Source organism: Schistocerca nitens, chromosome 1 (genome assembly GCF_023898315.1).
Source record: "Schistocerca nitens isolate TAMUIC-IGC-003100 chromosome 1, iqSchNite1.1, whole genome shotgun sequence".
In the NCBI taxonomy this organism is placed as follows: domain Eukaryota; kingdom Metazoa; phylum Arthropoda; class Insecta; order Orthoptera; family Acrididae; genus Schistocerca; species Schistocerca nitens.
This window is the reverse complement of record NC_064614.1, coordinates 579,480,771-579,495,042: the sequence shown is the minus strand read 5'-3', so window position 1 is coordinate 579,495,042 and position 14,272 is coordinate 579,480,771.

Below are 14,272 nucleotides of genomic sequence, written 5' to 3'. Positions count from 1 at the left end.
TGTGTTTACCTAACTTCTTTTTCTGAGGAGTAGTTTTAGGTAACAGTCGTCACTTATATTTCCTTCTTAAGTCTAGGAAAAATACTTTTAGAAATGAGCAATACCGACAATTTCATTGGCCCAGAAGTTCGTGGTTTAATAAAACACCTAAAAAAACTAAATATCGTTTACCTTATTTCATTTTAAGAGGGGATGGGAGAGCGTATTAGCTAACATCTGGTTCTAAAAAGGTGCAATGGTGATGAGGGTTGGGGTGGGGGCAGACGGTACTACCTAGTACCTGATTGCGCTTAGGAGTGATTGTCTCAGAACGTTTGGGAACCACTGGCTCTAGTTGATAGGAAACATTGGCTTTGCGAAATTTGTTGGTTAATTTGATATGTCAAGAAGGGATTTTTTTTTCCTTTATTGTCATTTCATGCCTCAGCTGAGGTGGGCCGGCAGCGGCCGCTCTTCGGCCAAGAGACACATCATATAGACATAGTAGACAGAGAAATATAAAAAGCATGGGAAATAAATGATGAACATTGCACAATATATTAGGAGTCGTTCGACGGAAGGCACTGTACATAAAGGGTGTCACCAGTTGAACAGGCGAAGACATCCAGGTGGAGACGCGAACGTAGAAGAACACTGATGAAAATACTGTAGCACACAACGGAGAAACACTGACGCACGGAAACGCTGGTGACGATCATCGGCGAAGCACTCACAAACACACTGATGAGGAGGGGGGGTGGAGGGGGCTGCTTTCAGGTGGAAGAGAGAGGGAGGAAGGGGTGATTTTTTTTCTGTGTTGTTATTTTAACACCTTATACAAAGGTGGGCCGGCAGGGGCAATAGTACGTCGCTCTTCGGCCACAGAAAGTACAAATAGAAACAAGGAAGACACAGAAAAATAAAACATAATGGTGGACAAAAAACAGTAGACACATGAGTAAATAAAAACATGGAGCTGTTCACAGGTGTAGTAAAAATAAAAAACGTTTAGCACTTGTACACGAACACTGATGACTGAAATGACACACGTGAACGATAGAGCGTGGGCGACGAAACACTAAAGCACCAACACGACGGCACACGCAAGGGCTGATACGTGTCTCCATATATATCTCACGCAGGTGGTGAGAATCTAGAATGGCAGTGCCAAGTTACACGGGCGCTGCTGCTTGAATTACTACAGGGCAAAATTAGTCCTGCCCTTCTACGCATTTGACTTACGACAACGTTTCAGATCCAGTTTGGTCGTGAGAAATTTAGGTAACCTAGTTATTCAGAGAGCTATAATATATATATAGCGACCGTTGGCGCGAACACGCAGCGCTCAGACCTCACAGTTTGCCGGAGCGCCCTCAGATGGCGCGCGGGAGGCGCCCGCCTCGGCCCCGTATTTAAATAACAATGGCGGCGTAGGCCGCGATGCGATACGGACGCGTGTAATCAGCTTTCAGCCGATGACGCCCCTGCTCCATCCATTGTGCAGTAATTGTTTTCGGGATTCGACTCCGCTCTTTCCGATTCGCTCGGTCGGCACTAAATGGAATGTCCATTCTGTTTTAAACAAATCAAAAAGGAAAAACAAATGCCTTATAACTCGCTGTAAATTATTCATATTTTGCTGAAAATCAGTTTTTGTACGCGTGCGATTGTGTTACACGGGTTATAATTAATCCCAAATACAACAGCGCCCCATGTACGCCTGTGCTATACGGGTGTCGTTTCTCATGTACTGAATAACACATGAACACTCATTATAAATCGTCCTGTTAAGTTGTTAGCCACCATATTGAATCGGGATTGAATGATCATTTGGTAGTACACCAATTTCTGACAATATACTGATAACAAAACTTGACCCTAGCAAAACTTCAGCAATAAACTCCGTAAGAGAAATCGAAATAAATGTGACAAGATAAGTAAGACGAGTCGAAGTCAGCGTTATGATATAAATACATTTACATAAAAACAATTGTGTATTTCTTTAGATATCAAGCTTAAGCTTTAAAAACGAATGAACGCTTGAGAAACCACACAAAATACATGTAAAGATACAGTACTGAGATCAGTTTACTGTCGAAACTATCGGATTTTGCAGTTACAGGTAGAGTTCCTACTCAGAAACAAACGGATAAACACGCTTATACTGTTATATGTTAAAACGGCTAATCAAAATTTTAAAAAGCCTTTGGTAGACATCGTATATGAGCAGCAAGTAAGGATGTGTTTTCAGTAGAAGAGATACATCGATTGCTCAAAGAGAAACACACAAAAAATTATATCTTGTGATTACTTGTAGGTACAATGTGATTTTGAGTGACAGTCTAATAGCAAGAGAAAATGAATTTTACAGCATTTCTCTTACTACAGGAATTCTTAGATTTCATCTTCATGCAGACATTACATCAGCACAAAGTGAGATTAATTATTCTGCTGTTGGCATTTTAATTAACATTTATTGAAATCTGAAAGGATCGGGTGAAATGACTAATTTTGTTAGTGAATGAGGAAAGTTCTTTGTGGAAAAGTTTGTACACCGTCCCACGTTGCTAGACAAGGCTAGTTGTGCAAAAAACTAAAGAGTACACAACTTCATTCTTCAGGCGAAAAGAGATTACTCTGTTGTAATGATCTGCCCACCTAATATGGTAGATTATGAGACTCCAAAGCTGTCTCTATTTGTGTATATTTTCTGTCGGACTCCAAAGTTATGTCTTTATTTGTGTATATTTTCTGTCGGATTATCTTTAGAAATTTGAGTTTTAGAAGCGGTAAAAAAAAAGAAAGCGAATGAGAAGGGGACATATACTATGAACATGAATACCTACATCTACAACTAAAAACACTACCTGGTCAAAAGCGGCCGTGCAAATTTTAGTGTGTCCTCCCTTCGCCTTTACGAGGGCCTGAATTTTGTTGGGGACACTTTCCATCAGGTGTCTGAACGTCTATGGAGGAATGGCAGCCCGTTTTTCCTCAAGAGCCGAAGCCAGGCAAGATAGTCACGTTTGACGCTGGAGTCTGGAGCCAAGTCGGTAATCTAACCCAACCAAACGGTATTCCGTCGGTTTCAGGCCGGTACTCTTTGTAGGGCAGTCAATTTCAGGAATGTTATCGTTCATAAACCATTGCCTCACAGATGTTTTATTACAGGGTGCGCTGTGATGTTGATACAGTCATCGTCTCCGAACTATTCGCCTACTGTGCACAGTACACAATTCCGTGAATTGTGTTCATGTCCTTCCATATTTAGCGTTTTCTTAAGCGAAGTAAGGGGACCACACTCTCACTCGAAAAACACACATACACTGCAAAACCACCTACTCCGTACTTTACTGTCGGCACTACACATGATGCCAGGTAACATTCTCCAACCATCCGCCACCTTACTACAGGGTATAGCGTGATTCATGACTCCGAATCAGTCGCTTCCAGCCATCCGAAGTCCAGCCCCGTCACTCTCTACAGTCCCTCAACCAACGCTTAGCACTGACTGGAGAAATGTGTGGATTCTTAGGAGCTGTTCGACCGCTGTACACTGATCATTTTAACTCCCTACGCACAGTTATTGTGCTATCTGGAATGCTGACAGCACTTTGGAGCCCTTGGAGTGATTCCTTCCATTGAGTTCAGGAGATTTCTGACAACCACGCTGCCCAATGCCTGATGATCCCTGTCCGTCACTACATGAGGCCTGTCTCGCCGTGTTTCCACTTCACAGCCACATCAGCATCAGCAACAGTCAGTTTGGGTGGTTTGAGAAAGGCTCAAATGTCCCAGGTGGAGTCTTAGTCAGGTGACATCCAGTGACTAGTCTACGTTCGAAGTCACTGAATTCCCCTAACTTAGCCATTCTGCAATTACTGCTTCTCTACTGATTACACAATACCCCTTTCCATTTATCACATTTTATCCTCCCGTTCCGTTCATGTACGGAGCGCAAGGAGATTGACTACTTAAATGCTCTTGATCGCACTGTAATTGTTATAAATTTGTCCCGCCGATCTCAACAGGAGCAGTACTAAGGGAGCTCTGGTGTATTCTTGGATTTCCTTACTTTATACTATGTCCTAGAACTTTATAAATGGCTATATACAGTATCATTTACACTTTGAAAAACTCCGCGGTGAAATCGTACCAGAGTAATGGAACCGCCAGACCCCATTACACACCGCTTAAGAATCGATGTTAAATTTTAATTTCTCAACGAAATCTCTATCTCAGAAATGATACTAACTTGAAATCCTAAGGTGGACCACGGCCATAAAATCCTACTGAATAATGAATTGAAGGAAACTAAAAGTTACTTTAAATGAATTAAAAATAAATTTGTATTGTTGTTTTATTATATTAAAAGGAATGACGTAGCATAACTACTAGATAAGGTGACTGCAATAAAGGTATAAAGCTACTGGGGTACTGAGGTGGGGGGGGGGGGGGGGGGGACTGCTGTATCCTACCTGCACATCCAATCACTAATACGAATGCTACCCACCTGATGTTTTAGTTACTCCAGTGGTTGATTGAATAATAAATGAAAACGGTGTTATCACTCCAACCGGGATTAACGGTACTCCGGCAGCGGTATGTCCACTATGCAAACATCAACGGCCATCTATCGCCGGTGCTGGTGCAGACTCTCATCAGACTGCTGTGGCGGTAAGTCAGCCGTGCGTCCTCGCATGTGAAGAACCAGAATCTCGCTCGTCAGGACGCGGACGCCATGAACTCCCATACGCCGTCTGAATTCACAGTTCCCCAGTCATCTTTCATCTTCCACATCGAAAACAAGAATGTTCACGGTAAATAAATTCCCATCACTGACTGTCTCCAGTCGCGGGCCCGTCACAGAACATCTTCCTCCCCAGTTTGCTCTAGAAATTCCCGTCTGACGTCAATAGGAGGTGGGCGAATCAGAGCGTTGTGTATGCACTTCTGAATTTCAATAAGCATAACCATAGTGACGGGAACTCCACGAGGCTTCTCTTCTCACCGCGAAGGCCAGACATTCCAAGACTTGTGATCTCTCACCCCGAAGCTAAAAGGACGCGACGTAGCGATCATTGCAACAGATGCACACACAAATAATGCCAATCACGCTGAGGAGAATAATTTCTTTAATGATCTGACAAATCTCCTAGATGACATTAGCAACAGGAACGAGCAGTATTTTTGGGGAGATTTTAATGGACGAATGGGTCATCAGGATGCTAGGAAGCTTGAAGGCAAATTTGGAGAGAATATTGCGAATGATAAATGAGAAAGGCTTTTAGAAAAGTGCGGACAGTCAGACTTGAGATATGGCAAGGCTTTTCCTCAACGCAAACAGATCCATAAATATAGAGAAGGAAAATAATCGTTGAAAGATGGAGGACAGCAGAGTCTACAGGGAAGCAGAATGTGGGTCTGAACATTTCCTGCTTCATTGTGCGCTTTGGCTCCCCTTTCAGTAAATTAGTAGGTGCCAAAAAAATAGTAAGGAGAATGGAGAGAAATTGGACCAACCACAGTACATGTTAAGTTTACTGCAGCACTGCCTTCTTACACAAGCTTTAATTGTATGGGAAGCTACCTCAGACGTGGAAGTAGCGTATAAGACAGCTATGAGAGCTATTCATGAATCTGCCTTTGAAAGTCTCGGAGTAGTTGAGAACACGCCTCGCAAATCAAAAATTAATAGTGGGATGATGATATTGCCGCAAAGGTGAACGAGAAACAGGAGACCTATAACGGATGGCTCCAATAAGACTGATGATAAAAGTAGGCTGAGGGGAGAGGCAAAGAAAGCAGCAATGAGAGCAAAAAATGTTATGTGTAAGCTTAGCGAGTTCAAAGCGCAAAGAAGCATGGAAGGTAATAAAACAGCTAAGAACAATTGACAGAAGTAGTATAAACTGATAAGAATAAGTAGATGGAAAACATACTATGAAGAACTATTTAAAGAAAATCTATGCGATTTTCAGTATATATGCTCCTTTGCGGGCAACGAACTTGACTCACAAATCCAGAAGACAACAATAGCGGAACCTGGGTCTGTATATATGGAGAAGTTGAAGCCCAGCCCTAACCTGCTTGAACATCTCCTAATGATATTTAATCGCTGTCTTAGCGGAGACGAAATCCCTGTCGAGTTTAAAGAACGGTTCATCACGAACATATTTAAAAAGAAAAGCGAGGATGACCGCGCAAAAAACTCTTCAGCATTTCGGACCAGCATTTCTTACATGTAAGTGTATACTACAACAGGGCGAAAGATGAGTAATATCAGCCATCAGTTGGGTGCGCACTGAAAAGCCAGAACATTATGGCCACTCCTCATCGAGACGTTGGATGCGATCTCGAGGCGTTGCGGACACGTGACGCGATAACAAAAGAATGTAAGAGGAGCAGACACGGACGGGTGATCATCCTACTGAAGGTAAGGGCTAAAAAAGGGGAAGCCATCGAGATAGGCGACTTTGACAAAGGACAGATTATTACTACGCAGAGTCTGTGAACGAGTATCTCGAAAATAGCGAAACTTTTCACTTACTTACTACTGTCGTGAGCATCTACGGAAAGAGGCATCATGACAGTGAAACTGCCACTAGGTGCCAAATGGTTGGACGACCACGACTCATCGCAGAACGTGGGGGTCGGAGGCTTGTCTGCTCTGTAAGGTACGACAGATGGCAGATCTGTGGCAACTCTGCCGAAAGAGCGCAGTGCTGGCGCACGCACAAGTGTTTCGGAGCACACCATTCATTGTACATTGTTGAAAATGGAGCTCCGAGGCAGACCACTCCTATGTGTTTACATGTTGACCAGCGACACCGATTGCAGTGGACAGGGGACCATCAGGATTCGACCGTCGATCAGTGGCAACGAGTCGACTCTTCGGGAAAATCACATTTTTGCTACATTAGGTCGGTGGTCGTCTCCACAAACGCCGTCATCGAGGTGAACGGCGGCTCGAAACGTGCAGCACGCTACAGACGCAGGCTGGTGGGAGCAGTATTATGCTATGGAAGACATTCTCCTACGTTTGCATGGGACCTGTGGTAGTAATCGAAGACACGCTTACAGCTAAAAACCGCCTGCACCCTTTCATACTTAATGTCATCTTTCAACAGTATAACTGTCTGTGTCTCGGAGCCAGAACCGTGCTACAGTGGTTTCTGGAGCATTATAGTGAACTCACGTTGTTTTCTCGGCGCTCAAATTCACGTGATGTAAATGCTATGGAACCTATCTACATTTCTATTGGGCCCCGTCACCGCGTACGCAAGTCAGCGGGCCGTTAATTACGCGAATTACGTGACCTGTGCGTAGACGTCTAATGTTACTTACCTCCACAAATCTATCAACAAATTGTTGGATTCCTGATATGCAGAAGCAGTGATGGATTTCGTTCCAAGGATGGACAAACAAACTATTAAACAGGTGGGCATAATGTTTTGGTTTATCCGTGTATACTTCCCTTGTAAGATGGGTGCTTGCCCAGAGTTGTGTATTATAGAAAGCAGAGGGAAAAGGACATGTGTTCCGACATATAGGCTACTCCTCTCGATTAGTACCGAGGGGGCCGCTAAGCCTCCCTCTCTGATCAATGGGTAAGCGTCAGCAGTCACATGTACTGGGTCCTTGTGTCTTGGTCAGTGTCTCGTGAAGCGCGACCTTGCTGTGCTACTCGTCTGTCAGAAAAAGGTGATGAAGTTTGTGGTGTCACCGACAGACACCACACTTGCTAGGTGGTAGCCTTTAAATCGGCCGCGGTCCATTAGTATACGTCGGACCCGCGTGTCGCCACTGTCAGTGATTGCAGACCGAGTGCCACCACACGGCAGGTCTAGAGAGACTTACTGGCACTCGCCCCAGTTGTACAGCCGACGTTCATAGCAGTGGTTCACTGACAAATCACGCTCTCATTTGCCGAGACGATAGTTAGCATAGCCTTCAGCTACGTCATTTGCTACGACCTAGCAAGGCGCCATTACCAGTTATATTGAACTTATTATTTTTTTGTATCATCAAGAGCGATGTACTCCAATTATGGATTAAAGTTAAGTATTACATCATCTACGTACTTTATTTGCAATTCTCAAGACATTGTCCTGTTCCAGACCTCACGCCAGTCTGCGTGTAATTAAACGCTTGCATTTCGGCCTCCTCTAGCAACACGGTGTTGGCTCTTCTGCCAACACTTCAAAGTTAACGGGACACTTGCTCTTATTTGACAGGAGTATGTTATGAGCTAGGGCAGGGTTTCGTTATCCTCTGCTTTCATTTCATTTCCGAAATGTTGGTTGCAGTAATGTAGTGATAAAGTGCGTGCCTGGAAGCCGATAGGCCGCAGGATCAGATTCCAGTCGGATCACGGAAATTTTCAGTCTGCGTTTAATCTACCCAGCGCCTATCAACGATGTGTGGAGTCGCCGGAACGACAAGTGGTTTGGACTCCTCGTATAACTGTAGACTAGATAACTTGGGTAGATGAGGGATACTCCAATCGGCGAAGTGACGTCCAAGAGAAGGACTTGCATCCGGCCATTGAGCCACAAGCAGTTATTATTTTTAAAACCATTCATAACAGCACAAATGCATCACCGCTCTTGACACGCACTCATTTCAGTGACCACACGGTGAAGTACACACATGACACTCCATGAAAGGTCGGCGAAAGATAATGTCAAATCACGTGCACTAAGACCTTTCTCAGAATAGAGATGCGAGATTCCTGCATTCTTCCCAGCACTCTTTGCTAAGTTTGACTATTGAAACTGAGAACTAAAACAGTTTATAAACTAACCAGTTTATTGACGGAGTTGCCATACACCGTGAAAGCGAAAGTCACGGGAACGTGCTGAGTGTGATGCGGATTGTCAGCAGCTCCAACATATGCGTTGCATTTCTCTCCATGGAATCCTGGTATAAATACGTTCTGACGCCCCACATCCAAATGGGCGGCTATTTGACTGTAAGCAGACTGTCCAGCGGTCCTTATGGCAATGTGGCAGTGACGTAATATCTATTCGTCGAACTCTTGCTCTCATCTGGTGTGGCGGTTAACGCGTGTGCAAACATTGCGATGTCGAAGATATACCCTAGACACTGTTTAGCCCTGAAAGACCAATTCTCGTGTAATCTCCAGTCTGGTACAACCCGGGCGTCTTGCACCGATTATCGTCCCACGTAAAAAGTCGGTTACCTTGCAACGTGGTGCTACGTTCACCATAGACGCGTGTGCATGGTGGCAAGAGTGCGGTGGTACCCCGCCCCGCCCCCCTCCCAGTTCTCAGGGAAGGGAAAAATACAGTGTAGGCAGGTGCTTTTCTTTCAATAACGTGTATTTTTTTTATACACTACGAGTGCCATGGCCTAGTGTTATAGTAAGAGGACAAATTGTCATATTGCCGCGCGGGATTAGCCGAGCGGTCTAAGTCGCTACAGTCATGGACTATGCGGCTGGTCCTAGCGGAGGTTCGAGTCGTTCCTCGGGCATGGGTGTGTGTGTTTGTCCTTAGGATAGTTTAGGTTAAGTAGTGTGTAAGCTTAGGGACTGATGACCTTAGCAGTTAAGTCCCATAAGATTTCTCACACATTTTGAAATTGTCATATTGGCGCCCTTTATGCTGAAAGCACATTGTCAATATAAGGACGCTCAGATACGGTGTCTGCACTCGTGCCCTGCTTTGCAAAATGGTTCAAATGGCTCTGAGCACTATGGGACTTAACATCTGAGGTCATCAGTCCCCTAGAACTTAGAACTACTTACACCTAACTAACCTAAGGACATCACACACATCCATGCCCGAGGCAGGATTCGAACCTGCGACTGAAGCGGTCGCGCGGTTCCAAACTGAAGCGCCTAAACCGCTCGGCCACTGTGGCCGGCCCTGCTTTGCAACTAGCAGCAACATGCGCGTCAAACATGGTACATCTTCAAATGGGATAACACATACCGTAACGATTGACCAGTCAATTTAAATTGATTGCGAAAAGTTGATACAAGTGAAACGCTTAGCTGCTCATAAATTATTTCATAGATAAGGGCTCCTATCTGAGGAGCCACCCATTCTCTTGTATAGGCTTTTCGTGTCTGCTGTGGAATTCCTGTAGCAACAGGGCTACGGACTTGCAAGTGAAAAGCTGACTATCCCAAGTTCATGAACCATACAAATTCTGTTTATCAAAAATATTGAGAACGAGGAAATGAACATCGGTTTATCGGCATGGAAACCTGTCCGAAAGTTCTCCTAAAGTTGTGTGCAGCTTTCTGACTTGAAGCCGGAAGTGACTGTTTTATTGGGTCGGTACATAAGTTCGTGCCGTGTTTACAATGCCATGATTTTATATTATTAATATAAAATACACTACTTTACGTTATAATACGTTATACAATAACAAGACCGATGCGTTCATTCAGTCAGACGTTCAGGTAAAAGTTCTGTGGCTCTCCTGTAGAATCGCTGCGGTTTCGAGTTCAAGAAACCTGTTAGGTAGTTGCTACGAGAAGCTGCATAACGGAAGACTTGTCCTTGAATGTTTTTAGAGAGAGATCGGGAAAGATGATAATCAGAAGAGCTGGTTGTGGTGATTCTGACCGACTGCGGACGTGCATTATCGTGAAGTAATAATACAAGTTTACGACTTTTTCGCAATAGCAACAACGTTTCGTCTTAGCTGTTCAGTATACGCAGCAGTTTCTATCGTTTCATTTCTTTGGTAACAAGTCACTATGAAGAATGAACCACTAAACGTACAACGTGGGTTTCTTTTGTTTTTGTTTTTTCGATGGGTGCAGCCATACCTTCCCATTCCTTAAGTTCACACACAAGCAGCAATTCTCATCACTTGCAACAATATTCCCAAGAAATGGTTTGTGCCTACGACAAACCAAACGACAACGAGCAAGCAAAGACGAACATATTGACATAAGGTTATTCGCTAATTTTTGTTGGTGCCCATGTATCCAAGTTTTGCATCTTGCCGAATGAACGTAAATGACGCACAATGGTTGTGTGATCGCATTCCACACAATTTGAGCGTTCTTTGACGAGGATTATCGTGAACTAACGGATTTAGGTGGTTTTCATCAAAAAGATGCCTTCCAGAATGTGGTTCATCATACAAATCGAATATTCCTTGCCAGAGACGAGAAAACCATATTCGCGCCGTCCTCTCACCAACTACTTCCCTGTTTAAAACACCACTAATTCTTCCCGTGGCTTCTACAGCACTAGATCGTCGATTAAACTCGAGCAGTAAAATATGTTGGAAGTGTTCATTTTTCTCTATTTGACACTCCACACTGATTAGCCCTGAAAACGACCTAACCTTCTTTTTGCAACAATCAAACTGCAAACTGAAGAAAAGCGACTGAATAATGAAAAGCGAAGGCTTCACAATGCATTGGTGCCAACGGACTTACCCACCGGCCCAATAAAACAAAAGCTGCATGAGGTACACTACCTGCGCACTACCGTAGCTAACCGACCTGACACTTTCCTGTTTCCCGTCGCGTCCTTTACACATCTGAGGCAATGTTCTGTCTCTTAGTGTGCCGTTATCGCTGGGACAGAGAGCCCTAATAGATGGCCTCTGGCAATGCGACCTCTTTGACAGCAGCCGCCTCGTGTGCACGCGGCTGCAACCCTCGTGTCGACGGGCAGCACTTGTCACACCGTACCCCCACCCCGCGCCTCCTTTATGGCATTATTGAACTCGTAACGGGATGTCGCACTTAGCCCGAGTGCGCGCGTGTGACGTCAATTCGCTCTTATATCTGATTTTTACATTACCGGCGCCAATTCGATTAAAGAATGCCGTATGGAAGGGCTCGTACGTTCATCCATTCCGCAGGCTGTGCTGGCGATCTGCGCACAGGCCTCTTCTCCCAGCTGCTCTTTGTATGACGTGCTGCCGCGTGCTACAGCACCGATGCCGTAGTATAATTACTTCTGGTATAAGAACAGTGGTGCGCTTTTCGTCTACACCCTGCTTCATACGTAATCACGATTTTCACAGGCTCTTGAATTTCACCTTGCCAGATGTATGATTTCTGTTTGAAAGTATTTTTGTGACCTTGTTGGAACAATGCCTCATTCTGTACTGTTAAAACTGGGAGAAACGGGAAACGTCCTTCGGTCTTCGACAGTGTAAAACAGGCTAGGGTATTTTTCATTTTTTATATTGTCAGTTCTTTACTTTTTCTTGGAGACACACCTAAAAGATAATATTACGTAAATGTTGCCGGAAAATACTCCTGTCAAAATTCTAGAGATGCTCCAACCAAACACAAATACGAGGTGCGGCTAGAAAAAAACCGGACTGATGCTGGAAAAAACATTTATTTACAATTATTTACAATTTCATGTTATCTCCTTCAATGTACTCTCCTCCTCGGTCTCTACACCGCTCCATACGAATTTTCCACTGTTCATAGCAATGCTGCAGATCATTTTCGGTAAGTCCATACATTACTTCCGTCGCTTTTTCTTTTACTGCTTCAACAGTCTCAAATCTAGTTCCTTTCAAAGCTGACTTGACTTTAGGGAAAAGAAAAAAGTCACAGGGGGCCAAATCAGGTGAGTAGGGTGGATGATCTAAGATGGGAATGTTGTGTTTTGCCAAAAACGTCTTCACTGACAACGCACTGTGAGCTGGGGCATTGTCTTGGTGAAGGATCCATGACTTTTTTCTCCACAAATCGTTCCGTTTTCTCCGTACTCGCTCACGTAGAGTAGCCAGGACGCTAATGTAGTAATGCTGATTCACTGTTTGTCCCTCTGGTACCCAATCAACGTGCACAATCCCTTTGATGTCAAAAAAAACAATCATCATTGCCTTGAATTTCGATTTTGACATTCGTGCTTTTTTTGTCGTGGAGAACCAGGAGTTTTCCAATGCATCGATTGGCGTTTAGTTTCGGGATCGTAAGTAAAAAACCACGATTCATCGCAAGTAATAACATTTTGTAAGAAGGTTGGATCACTTTCAATGTTTTCCACGATGTCAGAACAAATCATTCTTCGGCGTTCCTTCTGTTCAGTTGTGAGACACTTTGGAACTATTTTTGAACACACTTTGTTCATGTTGAAACTTTCATGAAGAATCTGCCTAACACTTTCCTTGTCAACTCCTGTTAACTCAGACACTGCTCTGATTGTTAAACGGCGATCTTGTCGAACAAGTTTACCGATTTTTTCAATGTTTGCATCAGTTTTTGCTGACAATGGTCTGCCAGTGCGAGTGTCATCACTGGTGTCTTCGCGGCCATCTTTAAATCGTTTAAACCACTCAAACACTTGTGTTCGCGATAAACAATCATCGCCGTACACTTGTTGTAACATTACAAACGTTTCACTTGCAGATTTTCCTAGTTTGAAACAAAATTTGATGTTAACACGCTGTTCTTTCTGTACACTCAACATTTTCCGACGCACAGACAAAACGTCAACTACTTAAAACAGACGCCACGGGCAGACTGAGTGCAGGAGGCAGATGAAACTCGAGCAGTAGGCGGAGCGAGAGTCACGTGACAGGCCACGCGACATTCAGCCTTATTGCATTCGTTTTATTGTTTCACCAGTACTAGTCCGGTTTTTTTCTAGCCACACCTCGTACTTTTCTGCATATGGAATACATACTCCAAGTTTTTTGTGTTGTTTCCCAAAATAGACAGGTTACTTTGCCTCGATGAGCGGCATATCTCCATTATACGTGGAACGTAATTTCCACAACAGTTGTGATAAAAAAAAAGGTAGAAACTCAGAAACGTGGGTAAAAAATCGTTAACAAAGAAAACACGCTTTTTTCCGAAATCCGCCCATGTTGCAACGACGGAGATTTTCGTCTTACCTTATTTCAATGTGTTAATGTGACAACATAATGCTTTGTTAACTGTCTTTGGCCCCAACATAGAGTTATAGAATATATACATTACTGGCCATTAAAAATGCTACACCAAGAAGAAATGCAGATGATAAACGGGTATTCATTGGACAAACATATTATACTAGAACTGACATGTGATTACATTTTCACGCAATTTGGGTCCATAGATCCTGAGAAATCAGTACCCAGAACAACCACCTCTGTCAGTAATAACAGCCTTGATACGCCTGGGCATTGAGTCAAACAGAGATTGAATGGCATGTACAGGTACAGCTTCCCATGCAGCTTCAACACGATACCGCAGTTCATCAAGAGTAGTGACTGACGTATTGTGACGAGCCAGTTGCTTGGCCACCATTGACCAGACGTTTTCAATTGGTGAGAGATCTAGAGAATGTGC